Here is a 16,163-nt window from a genome sequence, read left to right as displayed (position 1 = left end):
AAGCCTCCCAGCAGAAGTGGTAGAGGGTAATACAGTGAGGGTATTAAACACGCATGGGAGAGACATACGGCTCCTGAATCTAAGACGAGACCAACGACTGATTAAGGTTTTGAGCAGAAACAAAAAAGAAAGACTAGATGGGGCCGAATGGGGCCGATCTGCCGGTGGATTATATGCGTCTATGGATTTCCCAGCCCCGAGATTTGTCTCCTTGCTTTATGGCCGCTGTCTCTCTAATACTCTGACCTTCCAATATCACTGCTTAGAGATCCCCTTCTAAAGAGCCCCGTGGGGTAATTGCTCTCCTGGGGGGGCATATGATGTGCACCCAAAACAATCTATCCAATCAGTGTGACCGGGTGCTCCCAGCTAATGCAGAACCTGCCAACACTCATGGATCTTGTTACAAAGTCTAACAAGTAGAGTGAGAATTCAGCTTAATGAAAACCGGATTTCTGTTTTTATAAAACCCTTTTATATTCCAGCCTTTAATTAAAACGAACACAGAGGGTGACAAAAAGTGAGAGGGACCCTGACAGGACGATTACAGCTTAAACTGCAACGGCGGAAAATCCTAAAAGTGAATTATTTCAAATAAATTCTAAATGTATCCAATGAGACTGAAGAGGGAAGGAAACGGAAGGGGGATAACTGACGACGTAAAATATAATGATAGCAAGAAGCGGGTAGATTATACGGCATTAATAACATTGTGTATTTATCTCGAAACTTTGATCCGGACAAGAACAGAATGCGATTGTATTCAAGGAACCAAAACAGATGCAGAGACAGAGAAGCGCACAGCAGCTGAAACGTTTCTCCGACCGCATTTAATTCATTCCGCTCCTCGGTGTAATCTCTAATTAAACACAGCCACAGAGGCGATATCTACAGAAAAACCCCGACTCTGCTCTCAATAACCGCGCCGTTATTATCCCTACATTGTAAGCTGGAGAGAAAGTGAAAAAATACCGCGTGTTACACCTCCATTAGCCGAGAAAAAAGACAAAGCAGGAAGACAAAGCCCGTAGCCGAGGCATTTAATCTCCATCCCTTCCAAAAAGATTTGGGGGGGGTATAAAGGGCAACGACCACCATGAACGCCAAAATCGGACGAAATAAAGCCATCCCCCAATTCAGTTATTAGCACCCAGAACATTACTCGTTATATATAAAGTGCCAACATATTACGCAGCGCTGTACATTTGAAATATGGCCCGCTTACCAAATATAAAAACATATAACAGGAGTTGAGGACAAAGCCTTATTGCATACAAAGTTCCTGGCAAGAATGGTGGGATCCTGGTGACCCTGCATGTGAGCTTACAATCTAAAGGCAATTATATAACATGAAAAAAATAATAAAACCCCCCCTCAAAAGCAGGACTTTAGTCATCAGGACAGAGACCCCCTAACATCTAGGACACAAAGATCGCCTTCAAATAGATAAACCAAGAATCTGTGTGCATTTATCCGCAGTCACTTTATATATAAACAGCCCTTCTGGCCCTGAATCCACTGCGCAGATGACATAGCATTTCCTTTTGTGTGGATTACATCAGAGCAAACAAGTCTCCGCAGACCTTGGGTCAGGTAAGAAGCCCCGTACCGTCACACGGGACTGATATTTTCTGGTTAATGTTCTTCCGAGGCCCTGCGCGACGCGGTGCCCTTGGAGTAAAGGCTAATAGAGAGGGTAGGACTGTGTTTATAGTGAAGAGCTCTGCTGAAAGTGTTGCTTGTAAGGAGCTATGATGAGCTTGTAAGTGACACTCCTGTTATAAGTAGGCATTAATTTCTGGTTAATGTAGCGTGCTGCCCCGGCCCAAGTCGTACCGCTACTGCACAAGGCTTTCAAGATGATTAGGCCACGGATGCTTGTGCCTCGCCGCTTATTTATTGCCAATTTCAGACACTGTATGTAGATTAACAAAGCAGTTTCAGGAGAGAATTAACCAGCAAGGACAGGCAGCCGAGCTGCGTGAATGCTTGGAGTCTCGCGCCTCCGTTGGCAGCTGATGCTGGGTGATGGACGACCCAAATGCGCCGATATTGGCACCACTTTTAGTTCTCTTAAAAGAATTGTACCGGCTCTTTCCACCACAAGGGCAGATACCATTCCTAATAAAGCAGCCCCCTGGGCTTCACGCTAGATTTTAAAAGACTGTCAGTAACAACATTGTAACAAGAAATCGTATTTATCAGCACGGTGTCGCTCCAGTTCTGCTGACAAGTTCGAGCTCAGAATGTTTTGTGCCCCCCGGAACTTGTCTTGGAAAATACATTTAATTCCAACAGATGCTGGAGAATTAGCTTTTTCCTCATCTGTTTTCGCAGTCCCCGGGATCAGGTTTACCCGCCGCACCATCGCCACGAGTATCAGGAGGGATGGGAAAAGGGCTGAAGTCCAGCTGCACGCTGGCAGTGTGTAAAGCATGTATAGGATTTATATATTTAAATATGACGTCCACACTGACCATTGGCCAAAACCAATCATTTCATGCCCTGGGCCCTTCTATACTGACCAAAGGGCTCCAGCCAAGTAACAGAGGGTGCCCGTGGGCCCCATCACTGGCTAATTCCTTCTGCTTTACATATAATGATGCAGAAGTATTGAATAAGCAGCTTACGCTGTGTATGATCTTCTAAGTGCAGACGGCTCCCGCCGTAAGCCTCCGTTAAGCCTGTTGTCTTTTCGCTTTTCCATTATACAGCACAAAGGGAATGTGTATTTTTGCTTTAGCCCAACTCGTGTAGTTCTTTGAGAATTAATCCGTTTAAACTAGCCTGCTGTCAGCTGTTTGAAGACTGTTTGAAGTCCCAGGAAATTCTGGATTTATGCACCAATTAGAGAAGGGAAGGTTTTTGGGTTAAGGTGGCCCGCGCCACGTACACGGGAACAGCGTTACCCCCCCCCCGGTGCACACGATGCGTACGTCTGATTCTGTGCATTTACAATGTGCTCAATAACAGGGGAGATAGACCGGTCTGTCCCACCAGGAGAAGACGAAGTGCACACAGCAGGGTTTAGTTAGATCCCCTGAAACTCTGCTCTGAGCATGCGCATTACTGCACGGCAGACGCATTCGGCCGATGGACCCCTCAATGCATTGGCATGCAAGAAATGAAAACATGAAGGTGCATGTGACGGCTGCAGCGTCCCTTTAACTCGCCTGCAAACTCATTATTTTGTGATTCCAGGTGACACAAACAAATGTAATGGCTGCTCATCCTGCCGTTTAGAGCTTAGTTACAATTGCTGACATCTTTGATCTGAAAAGCCATAAAAGAGTCTAATTATTTACGAGCTCGATTTCCGTACCTGCTGCTGGCTGAGCTCCGAGGTGCAGATTCATTATTTTTAGTTTGCAAGGTTCACGCTTTGGGATCAGGGTACCACGTTTTCAGGGCAACAATATCTACAAAATAATTCTTAGCGGTAATAATAGATGTTTTAATTGGTTAATTACGCACTCACATGAGAGACGATGCAGACCCGAGTCACGCTGACGGTAGCTTTGGTGGGCGTACGGCTAGGGCAGCGCTGCTCGTGTCAGACGGCGTTGGCAAAGCCACAAAACACGCAGACAGAACACGCAGACAGAACACGCAGACAGAACACGCAGACAGAACACGCTCCACACAGAGTGTCAGCCGGTCCTAGACTTCGCGTGTCATTCCACGACCAGTACAAAGAAAACCTGCCGATAAAAAATAAAAATAGTACGACGATACTCACTAAAAGTGACTTAAAAACAAGTTAATGGAGCTAATTATGAGCAAAGGTGATATTTTAAAAGCAGTTCGTTAGAATTCAGTGTGAAGGCGAGACGATCCGCTGCATGTCCACTAATGATATCTGCTGCGGTACATGCGTGCAATTACCAGAAAAGTCTCAAAAAAACCCACAGAACTCATTATTCCACCCTGTGCTTAGAATGAGATCATTTGTGGAATAGTTACCGTAGTAATAATTATTATTTAACAGACATTCGGTTTAGATGTGAAGTTCAGTTATTTTAATCTGATTTGCAATTTCTGCCAAAAAAAATTATTTTAAGGTTTTTGATATCCAACCCACTTTTAGCTCGTTTTACCTTCACGTGTCCATAATTTAAAGGGATTAGCAAAGTACATTTTAAAGCAGTGAGGCCAGCGAGTGCCAAAATTCCTGATAAATAATAAGTTATATTATTTTTGATGCCAGCTCCATCTTGTCTGCGGAAGGATCGCCCCCCCCCTTACCGCGGGGTCCGGCGCCGCTCTGGTTCCTGACTACGAGTTGTTTTCAGATAGAAAGTGACCGTATCCGGCACTCCGAAACCCGCGTCACTATCATACCTTTTGTTTACCAGTGAAACAAATGGAAACGATGCGGTAATAACTAAATATTACTATGATATAAAACAAAAATCATTTTGATTACAAATGACCAATCAGCCTTTTTATAAACTTGGCAGATGATACTTTTATCATTAAGCGTTTCCACTTCCATTGGTTTGTTAAGAATATTTATGGGATTAGATTATATTTCCACAATGGCCTCTTTTTCTGTTTGAAAAGCATCCAGTTTCCTTTATCCAGCGACGTCGCCGCATCCATTCACCAACACAGACGAGAATTATTCTCAGACAATTTCGTAAGAAATGAGAACAAAAGTCTTCCAGAGCCATCTAGAGATTGCGGTAACGCCGCGTAGAGCAGCGCCAAGGGGGCGAGAGCCTGGTAAATCTTTAGGGGGGTGAATGGGCAAATCAATCAAACCAATGGAAATTCAATCAAACCCAATGAATAATCAATCAGACTCTGCTTTTCAAAATGACAAAAACTGTAACCTTCAGTCATAAAGTAACTGTTTTAAAACTTCCCCTGAATAGACTCCTAATGAACAGATCATTATAAAAAATAAAGGTAAAGGAGTAATGTCACGATAACTCAGATATAATTCCCGTTTGTCAAACTAGAAATATAAAGTGTATTATGAGATGAAATAAACCCGTGAAAAAGGAAGAAAAATGAACCAGTGGAAAATCCACTTATTTTGAAATATATGATTAAATATAGAGGTATTCGTTGACCGGAGAAGGTTCCTATAATATTCTAAACTGCAAACAGGGCTTGGAGACCCCAAATTAATGTCACTTATTTGTTACCCTCCAAGTGCCATCACAGCAATTAGAATTCACATTTAAAACCCACACATGAGGAATATCGTATGACGCATACATCATGCAACTCCAAAGACAAACCAAATAGGCTTATAACGTGTAACACGCAACTGGCAGTATCGCTCTAAACCGAAGGAGCGACGTAAAATACCGGGATAATGGGATTACAGGGGACGGCGTGAGTGATTGATGGATTGGATCGGAGTCATTCTCTGCTCCCAATTATAATGTGCGGTTCCAGTTATCGATGTGCGACGCACCGATCATTATCCTCACAGATTAAAACACAGAATACATTAGGAGGTGATTAGCGCTCACATCAGTAACGGTGGGACCGGTGATGGAACCGCGCGCACCGGCCCATTACTACATTGAGAGTAACAGCGATCCAATAAAGCCAGCAATGCCTGCAAGTTATTTAGAAGACAGCCTTATAAACACACAAAATATACAAAATATACTCGACATTCGTCGGATTCCTACTCCGCATCGGCAGATTTAATCAAACCAATCGATGTAAACAAAGTAACAAAATTTATATGTACCGAGAAATGGAACCGCCAATGGAAGCTGCTACTCTCATGCTGTCCTGAAGGGCCCATTAATAAAGTGCCGTAAAATATGCTTCAGGCATTTCATAACGTATTGTTTGAAGATACCTTTGAGGTTTTTAATACAGCCCTAAATATATTCCAAGCACACGAGGCGTGCAAAGAAATATATGACATCATCGTGAAAACAACTGAACAATGTTTCAACCAGCAGGACCGGTCTACTGGTTGCTATAGTGATAACTTTTTAGTCTTTACACTACAAGTATTTATTATTAATAACCCCCCATTAAAGTTACCCACCTGCCACACAATATGTGCCCTGCCTTACAGTTACACCCTGGTGGAGGCCGGCAGGATGGGACTTACCCCGCGGTGACCCCGCAGTCTTGGTTCCAGGCCACAATAAGCCCCAGACAGACAAACTGTATCAGTAACGAGGTTTGTTTCTGATTAACACCTCCAGAGCGGCCATCTCTATCCCATTCTATTTCCTAGCATCTCATATTTACAGCACAATCTAAACCGGAGAGGGACAATTAATGCAATAAATCCTCTTGCCGAGCTTTACAATAAACACTGAATATTATGGGGGTGACGAGTACAGCGCCCACTTTATCACCACAGAACACGAGGCTCTGAGTTAATATAAAGCGGCCCAGACACTTTATTAAGCCGAGCGTCTGGGCCGCTGGGTGCCATACGAGTAGTTTGTATAACGAGGTAAGAGGAATAGCCGGGTAACCGGATTTAGGGAATCTACTGCACAAAATGTCTAATTTGCTTCTTTAAAAGTACAGAAGGTGGTGCTAACTATACAGACTATAGTGTATATATATATATATATTAATAAAACTAATAAAATACGCTGTACACATGATTAGTGTAAAAGATAAAAACATAATGAATCAAACTATTTTATTAAACCTAAGATAAAAATAATGATTCTGTTTCCATGAAGATCGCGGCGGTGTGGGCTCTACTAGCTACATGTTGTTAATCCTAAGGAGTATGCTGCCGTGATCACTGGCGGTGAGTGGGTTGTATTACTGATGTGAGTGGATACTAACATTAATGTCATTGGCTGTGAGTGGGCTGATGGGAGTGCTGATGGGAGTGAACAATTATGTCTGTTATTTCTACTACTATATACAGGGAGTGGGGGCAAAAAAATAAAAAAAATTGCCTTCCCCTCCTCCAAAAAATACAGAAATCTGTATGTACAGAAGGGTGATGAGCCCATTCTTGAAATGTGGGGGGGGGTTTAGTTGGGTCACTGGGCCATTCAGACTGCATTCATGGCTCTTGTGTCAGCGCATGAGTCCACTAAAATCTTTAATGGGCTACTTTACGGAGTAATAGCTGGTAATGGCCGGGATGCTCTTACCTCATGGCAAGTGCACATTTCTCTAGAGGACGCTTTTCCAGAGCTCATCTAACTGCCCGCAATTACTGTATCTGCCTCAGGAGGATGATGATGATGATGATGATGAGGGCTCACAAGGGGGAGCCTCAGCCCTACAAAGATAAAACTGTAATCCAGTTCAAGCCCTTCTCCCTATTAAACCTTCTCCTCTCAATGTTACAATAGATCTTTCTAGTTTGGAATGGTCTGTTCTGTCCGCACGCTGACAAATGGCAGCTTTTAGACGCTTCCTCTCTCTGGCAAAGATCATTTTAATCAATTTGAGGTCTGTGGTTTCATCCTAGAACTGCTCTATTATTTATTCATTGCCTTATTTTTACACTGTGTTTCCATTGTACATCGTGCCGCCGAGGCAGAATAATACTGAGCTTCTGTGGGGTTCTTATTAGTAATTTAGAGATTTCTGCCTCTTTCGGGCAAAATACGGGGCCACTAAAAAAGAAAAAACCCATGAATGTACAAGCTGTTCTGATAAGTAGATGAGATGCATCACAAATGTACCCGGCCGCTCTCACAGCATCTCAGAAGCACCCAGCGTCACAGGACCGCTGCTAGCCCGTCACCGAACCATAAATAATGTATCCGAAGAACACAATCTGCCCCCAAAATGATTGGACCACGCTTCAATTTTGGAATTTAGGAATAAAAATCGAATTTATGTCTCGAGTTTTGTAAAGTCCAGATTAAGTGCCGGTTTTCTTGTCGATTTGCGGCGTATGCAGGCCTTCTAATCAGACCAATACTGTAATAAGTGAAAGTGCAGGCATCTGTAACATGTAATTGCAGACCGGTAACAGGCATAAGGGAAGATAAAGGCCCCCCTTGAGATACAATATGGCAGCTCAAAACCAGTAAAACATTACAAACGGGAATAAAAATCATGTAATCATATATCGTATATCAGCTGTGTAATCGTATACCTGCAGTATGGGAGTAAATACAGAGATCACAACCAGGCAACAGAGTAAATAACACGTGGGGGGTTTTCTCCTAAATAAAGATAACACAGAAATTCAAGCTTAGCTCTTCAGTAGCTAATATTAAAAAGAACAAATATGTTGCATCGTAGCATTCTAAGGGTCCATAAAGGCCCCAAATCACTGCAGAGATGGGCAATCCGAAGTCCGGCGATGAGTTATCGCAGTGCCTGCATTTTGCTCATCGCTTTCAGCGGAATAAATTCATTCGTTACATGAGTTTGACAGCACAGGAGTTGTTAGTCCACAAGTCTTAGTTTGTCAGAACAAGGACAGATATGCTGTAATTTATAATAGTTTTTTAATTAAATGCAGGAGCGATTCCCTCCATGAATGAAACACAAACCCTGAGCTCTGCCGGCGGCAAATCCCATCATACACATTCCACCCGGAATAATAATCCCAATCCAAACCTCAAGGCAGGCTCTGCTTCCCGGGCGTCCCTCCCAGTATTATACCGCAAAGAGTCAATAATAATAACCGGAAAGCAAAACATGGCAGGCGCTTCTCTTCCAGAAAAGGTGGTGACCCTAAGGGAAGGGATGGTGAAGGCTCATGCCATGTACCCCAAAACTGGTGAATTAACACCAAATCAAAACCAGTGAGGGGATTAAACATACGTGGGATAAGTGGTAGATAGTGGAACAGCCTCCCAGCAGAAGTGGTAGAGGGTAATACAGTGGGGGTATTAAACACACATGGGATAGGCATACGGCTCCTGAATCTAAGACGAGACCAACGACTGATTAAGTTTGAGTCTTTAGAGCAGGAGAAACTCTGTTAGTATCAACTGAACACCTCTTAAGGGATTACACTTTCTATCCAATGTATTAAATGGTTAATCAATCAGTACCGGCACCAGCAGCGTCCAGAACTCACCGTCATATGAACAGAGCCCAGCTCCGACAGCTCGTTATGCACAGCGCCTGTACTGATGGAGCAAAGGCAGAGTACCGGGGGTTAATGTCAGAGAATTCTTTTATTAAATTTGCTTGGAAAGATATTACTAGTAACATAGATGATGTTTGATCAAACATTTTAAATGCCTCGAGGTCTAAAGGAAAACCTGTTTCAATATATATATATTATCATGGCCAATGCCATCATACAAACCCAGCCAAGTTTATTTTATTGACTGCCTGGAACAGCACAGCAAGAAGAATTAAATATTTATGTTACAGATCTCAGACAAAACAAGTTGTTCATTTACATTTCCTTTAATATTGATACATTTACATTCGATACATTTTTCATTATGACAGAGTGTGCCATTCGTGTCCCTTTTGGATGAAACTCACCGGCATCCACCCCAGAGTCACCTGGCTGAGGGTTGTGGGAGATATAGTCCTGTAAGAGCGACAGAGGTACCTGCCAGCTGCCCTGTATCCCCCCTATTCTGTGACCACCCGCTTTTAACCCTATGCTGCCCTGTTAGCACAGTATGAGAGACCAGTCAAGCCTGTACTTAAAAATAGAAAAGCAGAGTCTGTCAGGGAACGGAGGTCACCCTCCGAGGATGCTGGCATTTGGGGTGGAAGATTCGACTTCCTAAACCTCCTTAGAATTACATTTTTGGCCGAACAAACAAAGGGATTGGTGGGACGAGGAAACGAGGCCACTAAACAAATAACAACAGGATTCCAGGGCATTAGGAAATGTGTCTGTTTTGTCCAAAAGGGCCGTATTTCTAGGAATTTACTTTTACTAACACAGCTGGACGCTTTAAACATTGAAAGCAGCGATTAACAGGTATTCTATAATTCTCCTCAAAATTCAAAAACCTCACAAAGATCCGGATTAAAGATATTCTTGATTCGTCTGCAGAACACATTATAAAATACCCCGCCATGCGCATGTCAGGAGCTGGTGGGCATCTCTTTAGATGGATAGAGTGATCGAGATCATGGCTTATACACACATCATACATACAAACACTTCCTGCGGTGTTCCTGGAGTGTTGGATGCCCCACAAAAAACTGCAAGACTCTGTAGATTTCCCGTTTCATGGAAGAAAGAGCAGTTTGTTTCCATTTTATTTTGTACATAGTAGTAAACCCAACATGAATGAACTAAAACTGGATTTAAATGTTTTGTTTGTGTTACGCTGCAGTTAAATGCACATTAGATGCACGTTGTACTGAATCCTAAGCATAAAACTATCCATGTGGGAGTGGCTTATAGAGTGTGAGCCAACCCCCGCGGAGCAGCAGGACTACAACAAATGGGTGTATGGAGTGAGTGCAGGCTGATATTGACCCTCCAAAGCAATGAGTGGGTAGAATTTTTTAAGCATATTCAAAAAATCAACAGTATCTGAATATCATCATAACAACATTAAAACAGAGTGAAATAGTGGGCACATAGTGATACTGCGTGGGGCTATGCAGGTGTCAGAAGGGTTAATAAAAGCAATACAAAGCAATGCCGCCTCGACCTGCCTGTTTCTTCTCTCGCTCCTAGTAAGCATTTTTATTATGATTAGCTCATTCAGTCTTATTTCCCTTGCAACCAGAAAGCACTTAGAAGAATTCCTACTGGAAACTCACAAAATGGAGAGAAAATTATCAGCCGTGTAACATGCGCCGCCAATCTCGCAAACAGCTGCACTTGAGCCTGGCAAAAATAATGACGTGCAGGGCAATTAGTGTAATTAGCATTGGCAGAGCCCGAGCATCCGCAACCGTGGAGAACTGGGACCATTATTAGCCCGGTGATGAGCCCAGCTTTTTATGAGACTCCCACAATAGTCCCTCCAAAAAAAATGGGGGCTCGAAAATATGATGGGGAGGGAGATGGCATTCTCTTTCACTCCTTGTACACAGAGACAGACGTATTCTCATTAAAACTCAGCTACCATTACAGGTGCATACCGTAAAATGCGTGCGCCGGCCATATCTTTATGGTAATGCATTTTTTTAAAAGGTATTTCTACCATGTCTATTCCGTGATGCATTTTTTCTGGGGTAATTTATTGCTTATCGGATAGTCCTAAGAGCTGAGTATTACCCCCAGGGACACTAGCGCTGATCACTACACGGCACTAGACACATAAAACCTTTGTTAAAGGCAAAATGGAATATTGGCCCAGACTTGGAGCATCTTAAAACTGATAAACCTTAAAAAGGATCATTAAATTATTTAAGAAAACACGAAAAATATTGAGTAACCAGCAAGGCCATTCCAATGGTTTCCAAGGTGACTGCTTCACATTTTAAACTTCGCTGTGCCCTTTAAACTTAACCTTGGGGGTATTTTGCTAGCTTTTGTGAGAAAGCCTTGAAACTGAAAAGGAGATCTGGATATGGTTTTAACAGTCTGAGTGATTCCAGCCTCATCTAACGTTACCGGCAGAGCAAACATTCCTCGCAGGATGTCCTGGTGATTGTTGGCAATTATTTTATTTGCTCCTGGATACACACCTCTGTGAATTCATGCTAGTGCATATTGTGTGTTAATACTTTTACAAAGATATCCATGTCTGTGAGAGTTTCACTAAACAGCAACCAAATAATCAACTTTGTGGATACCTCTGCTTGCACACAGGTGTCTCCTTCATGTCCTTTAACCCAGTCAACTAATAACCTGTGATCAGGCAAGGCATGTTTTAAGCACAGACCGCTGGCTCCTGTCACTTGACCTGTTAGGCTTTGAAACCCGAGGGCATTTCTATAACCCTGATATATGATTTGATACTGAACCAGACTTTACAACTGAGTTAAAGCCTGGATTACACATCACCATCAAACACTGTGTATCTGCTGTGATTAACTTAATTATGTTATGGAGCGTAAGACCATTTCATGCGTGTAATATTCCATAGCATGTGAAAAGAATATTAAATATTAACTCAACGGCTTCGGGCTCTGCTTTCTAGACATATCTATCAATATTTCTGCAGCCAAAGGCCTTGGAAGTATTATTCATGTTTAACCCCCGACAAACTATGCACTGTGTGGTTTATCCTATATTTCCCCCTTGTTGCGGCAGTGGAAGGGTTACTTGTATTGTTCACATGGGGCAGACTGCAGCGCCTGCACAGAACGTATACCGGGCTGCGTAGAACTCCTTCGGACTCCGAGTCTGTTAAATACCAATAACTCTCATATAAAACCTTAAACCTGGGTGATTTGCAACATAAATAATGCGTTGCTGGCTTTGTATCCGAGTAAAGTATGGCTTCCATCCCAGCAAGTCTCTTCCTTTTAAACCATTAATCCTGTTTAACTTATCCAAAGAAAATAAGAAATCTATGCGAAAATGTTGGGGCACTTTTTAAGTTCATTCTTATTTCATTTATCAAGATAAAGCGCTGCAGGAGCCGCGCCGGGGAAAATAATATCTGTAAATGGCTGTTTAACCCTGGCGCCAAGATGCACAGAATTACGGTAACCGTACAGCCTCGCCGACGGCCGAGATATATATATATACTGGCCAATACTGACCGGCCAATACTACAGATGCCAACTGGCCAATAATATAGATACTGCAGCCACAGGCAAACAGGGTTAATGGTATTTTTTCCCCATTCTGTTCTAAGAGCTGTAATGAAAGGTTTGGGAATTGCTGTTTATATTGTGGTTTATAGAATCAAATAAAACATTTAATAAACCGATGTTAAATAGAGCCGGATTTAGCAGAGAAGACTTTAAAGTGGTCTCTCAGCATTTAAAGTTCCTTGATGGAAAGTGTTTTATGTGACGCCGACCCCTTCCCTGGGCCCTGCGTAATTCACGAGACGGACTGTCGTAGTCTGTTGGCCGAGACAAGAAATCAAGGTGAAGAGGACTTCGGTGACACGTGTACACGTTACCAGGGAGTGTAATCCTTTACATGGAAAAAGAACCCCTAACATTCTCTATATTTAGCCCCAAACGGTGTTAAAGTGAATGTTCTGCAAACAGATCTTTTATTATTTCCTTTAATGGCGCGTCTTCTTTAATCCGTACAAAATGGCAAACTCCTCCGCCGATAAACTGGCGACTTTAGTTTGAGTTGCGAGTTGAATGAATGTTTTGTCTACGTGGAGCCGCATCATGGAAAATATGTTGCGATCTTAGATGTTTTTGGTAAATCCGAGGTACATAAAGATGTCTGTCTGTGACGCATCGCTTTATGTTTCTAACACGCCAGCCTCTTAGTATGAAATGTGCTCTGCTTTGCAAATAGGCCAAAAAAATTCTCTGCATTCACCCCCTAAAGAATCAAAATTTGTGCATATTTTGGAACACATGCCACAATATTACATCCTCCGGCGAATACAAAGCCATCCGAATCGTAGCGCTGTCTGCTCCACTCGTAGAGATTTGGACGCTTTCCCAGAATCCCCCGGGGCGCTGGGAGATGTTCTGTTCATTCAGAAAAACGCTAAAAAGGAGCAGATGTCAGGATCCACTCAATATAAGGAGCTTTTGGGGATCTGTACTATTAATAAAAAGGGGCTTTCTGAATACGCAAACAGTCAACAAGGTGCACCAAAGGAAGACAATTGGTGTTTCTTCATTCTGAGATCCTCCTTATTCCTCTTTCACAGACAAAACTCTCTTCGTTCTGAAACAAGGTGGATATCGGAGGATGAAGAGATCCGGTGGGATGGGGGCAGAAGGATCCGTTCTAATGATTAGAAGCTATTCAGAAGTGAGCAGTCAGTAGCTCCAGGTGCCTGGCAGTGCATGATGGGATTTGTAGTGAACAGAATTTGTTTCAAGCTGATGTTCAGGAAGATCATACGCAGTGAATATTTATGTTACAGGAATTCTGATTATATTTTAGCGGCTTTGTTATATCAGATATAAAGCATGTTTAGGAATCCTAGAAGGGATGTATTTTAATGAGGCAGGCGCATGCGGGTCCGGCACAGGCTGCAGTCTGCGTTCAGCTGGAGCAGGAGATGGGGGGGGGATTCTTAAATCTTCCTGTGGGGTCACGGACCCTCTATGGCTCAGACTCTGTGCAATAACTCGGATAAGAAAACTAATTAAAATGAATCTTTGTTACGAACATGCAAGACACGGAAGTCATTATCAGACACTGAAGGCGATAGTTCGATAACAAGATTTTTTATTTTTTTTGGACTCGGGAACATAATGATGATAAAGCTTTGTGTTTTTTTGTGACTTTGAGAACGTGTTTTACTGTGAACGGTATGGTTAATCTTGATATAAGGTTGGCGTTCATGCAGGGGGCTGGCGAGCTAAGGAGTGTGATACATCTTAATCATTTTACCGATACGGCTCTTTCTTACGGATTTTTAACCAAGAGGACAGGGAACTCCACTCTGTTTGTTTAAAGGGAATCAAAAGCTAATATTTGCTTTTTCCCGGCGGCAACGTGCGAGCCGTAACACCCGTGTCCTTCATGTACATGCTTCTATACCTTAGAAGCTCTCCAAAGGGATGACGTGTTGTGGGGCGCGTGATCTTGGCCCGCGTGGCTCCGGTTCACTTAATAACACGTTCTCTGTTGACCATTTATTGAAATTTGGAACATCTGGACCAAGAAGTCTTTCTACTGGTTTTCTGCTGGTTTTCTGGTTTATATAAATTACATTTCCTTCTGTAACGTGTGGCTTTTACTTTGTTGTGTTTGAAAGCGTAGCTCACGATGGGCTGTAATTTCCATTATTCTGGTATTTATATTCTGGAATATTCCAGGTGTGGAAGGATTGTTTGGGAAGCATGGCAGGGGGATATCTCAGGAGGTTTGGGATAACGGGGGGTAGTAGATTTTAGATTTTGGTTTTTTAATGGATCATACCAACCAAAATCCTACGTACCATACGCTGGGCCACTTCGCTGGGGTTATCTGTTGTGGACAAAATGCCTCCTGCAATAAAGTAATGAGAACCGAATAAACTATGAACTGATAGACAGTGACCCGGCGGCTGCATCGATCGCACCGGACAGAGCCCAGATATTGGATGAAGCCCATAGTTACGGTGTCACGTGACCATGGAAGAAGTTCACTCCATTTAGTGTGCACTTTATCACCATGTACAACAGCGAAAGGGCCGCCATCAGAGGTCACATCTAAAACACTGTAATCAAACCTCTTCGGCGTGTGAGCGCAGCGAAGCCACTTAGCACTTATCCGCCAGCTGCGCATGAGCTTACTAAATTGTAAAGCAGAGCTCTGCGGACACCTGCAATGCCGTATGGGGTGAATCTCCCGGAAACGCCCCCCGTTTTACTGCTCCCATTATCATTACCAGTTTACAGCTAATTGTTAGAAGGTGGTAATCGGGAATATAAACCTCGCTGTGTGTTGGGGAGAAGAAACATCTGCAAAGAACCCAACACCTTTAGTGCTTCACACAGCTTATTACCTGTTTAAAAACCTTCCTCCAATCCCCACCACAGGACATCTAACCAGGTCCGTTCCCGGCAGAATCCGGTTATATGATGGAAATTCCACGCGGAATCAGACAGCAATTAACAGCCTTTTGTCTGAGCTCCATGTCCTTTATTCTTATGATAATCATCCAGATCACCAAAAACTAATTGTTTATGCAGCAGCTGATTTCCTGCTTTTTTTTTTTTTTAAAGAATTAAGTTATTTCTCTAATGTATTATTACTTAAAGATGTTTCTGGAACATACAAAAGGAGGGCTGAAAATGAACAGTTTTTTTCAAAATTCCATAAAATATTTGGTGGCCTCGTTAGAAGTGTTTGCTGGTCACCTGACACAATCAACCCGTCGCCGATGCTAAACAGACTCTCTGAACAAGGCTTTTCTAAACTAAACCCACTGGTTACACAGAAGTCCTATTCTATGTGATTTGATCTTTTCATTTTGCACGGAGAGGATTGGGTATCAAACAAAGAAAAGTTTCAGAAGTCGTTGGCAAAGCAAATCATTTTCTTCAATACACAACAAGCCATGTAATTTATTTAATTCCAGGATTAGATAAGGAAGATCACGACCTGTCAAGATTACCTTAAAATAGCAGCCACCATGTAATATTTATATGTGCTCCCTGCTAAGCCGCGTTTATACCTGTCTAATGAGGTTTACCGATCAGGTGCTGCATGCGCAAACAGGGAT

This window comes from Spea bombifrons, chromosome 12, assembly GCF_027358695.1.
Source record: "Spea bombifrons isolate aSpeBom1 chromosome 12, aSpeBom1.2.pri, whole genome shotgun sequence".
NCBI lineage: Eukaryota > Metazoa > Chordata > Amphibia > Anura > Pelobatidae > Spea > Spea bombifrons.
This window is presented reverse-complemented; position numbering follows the sequence as displayed.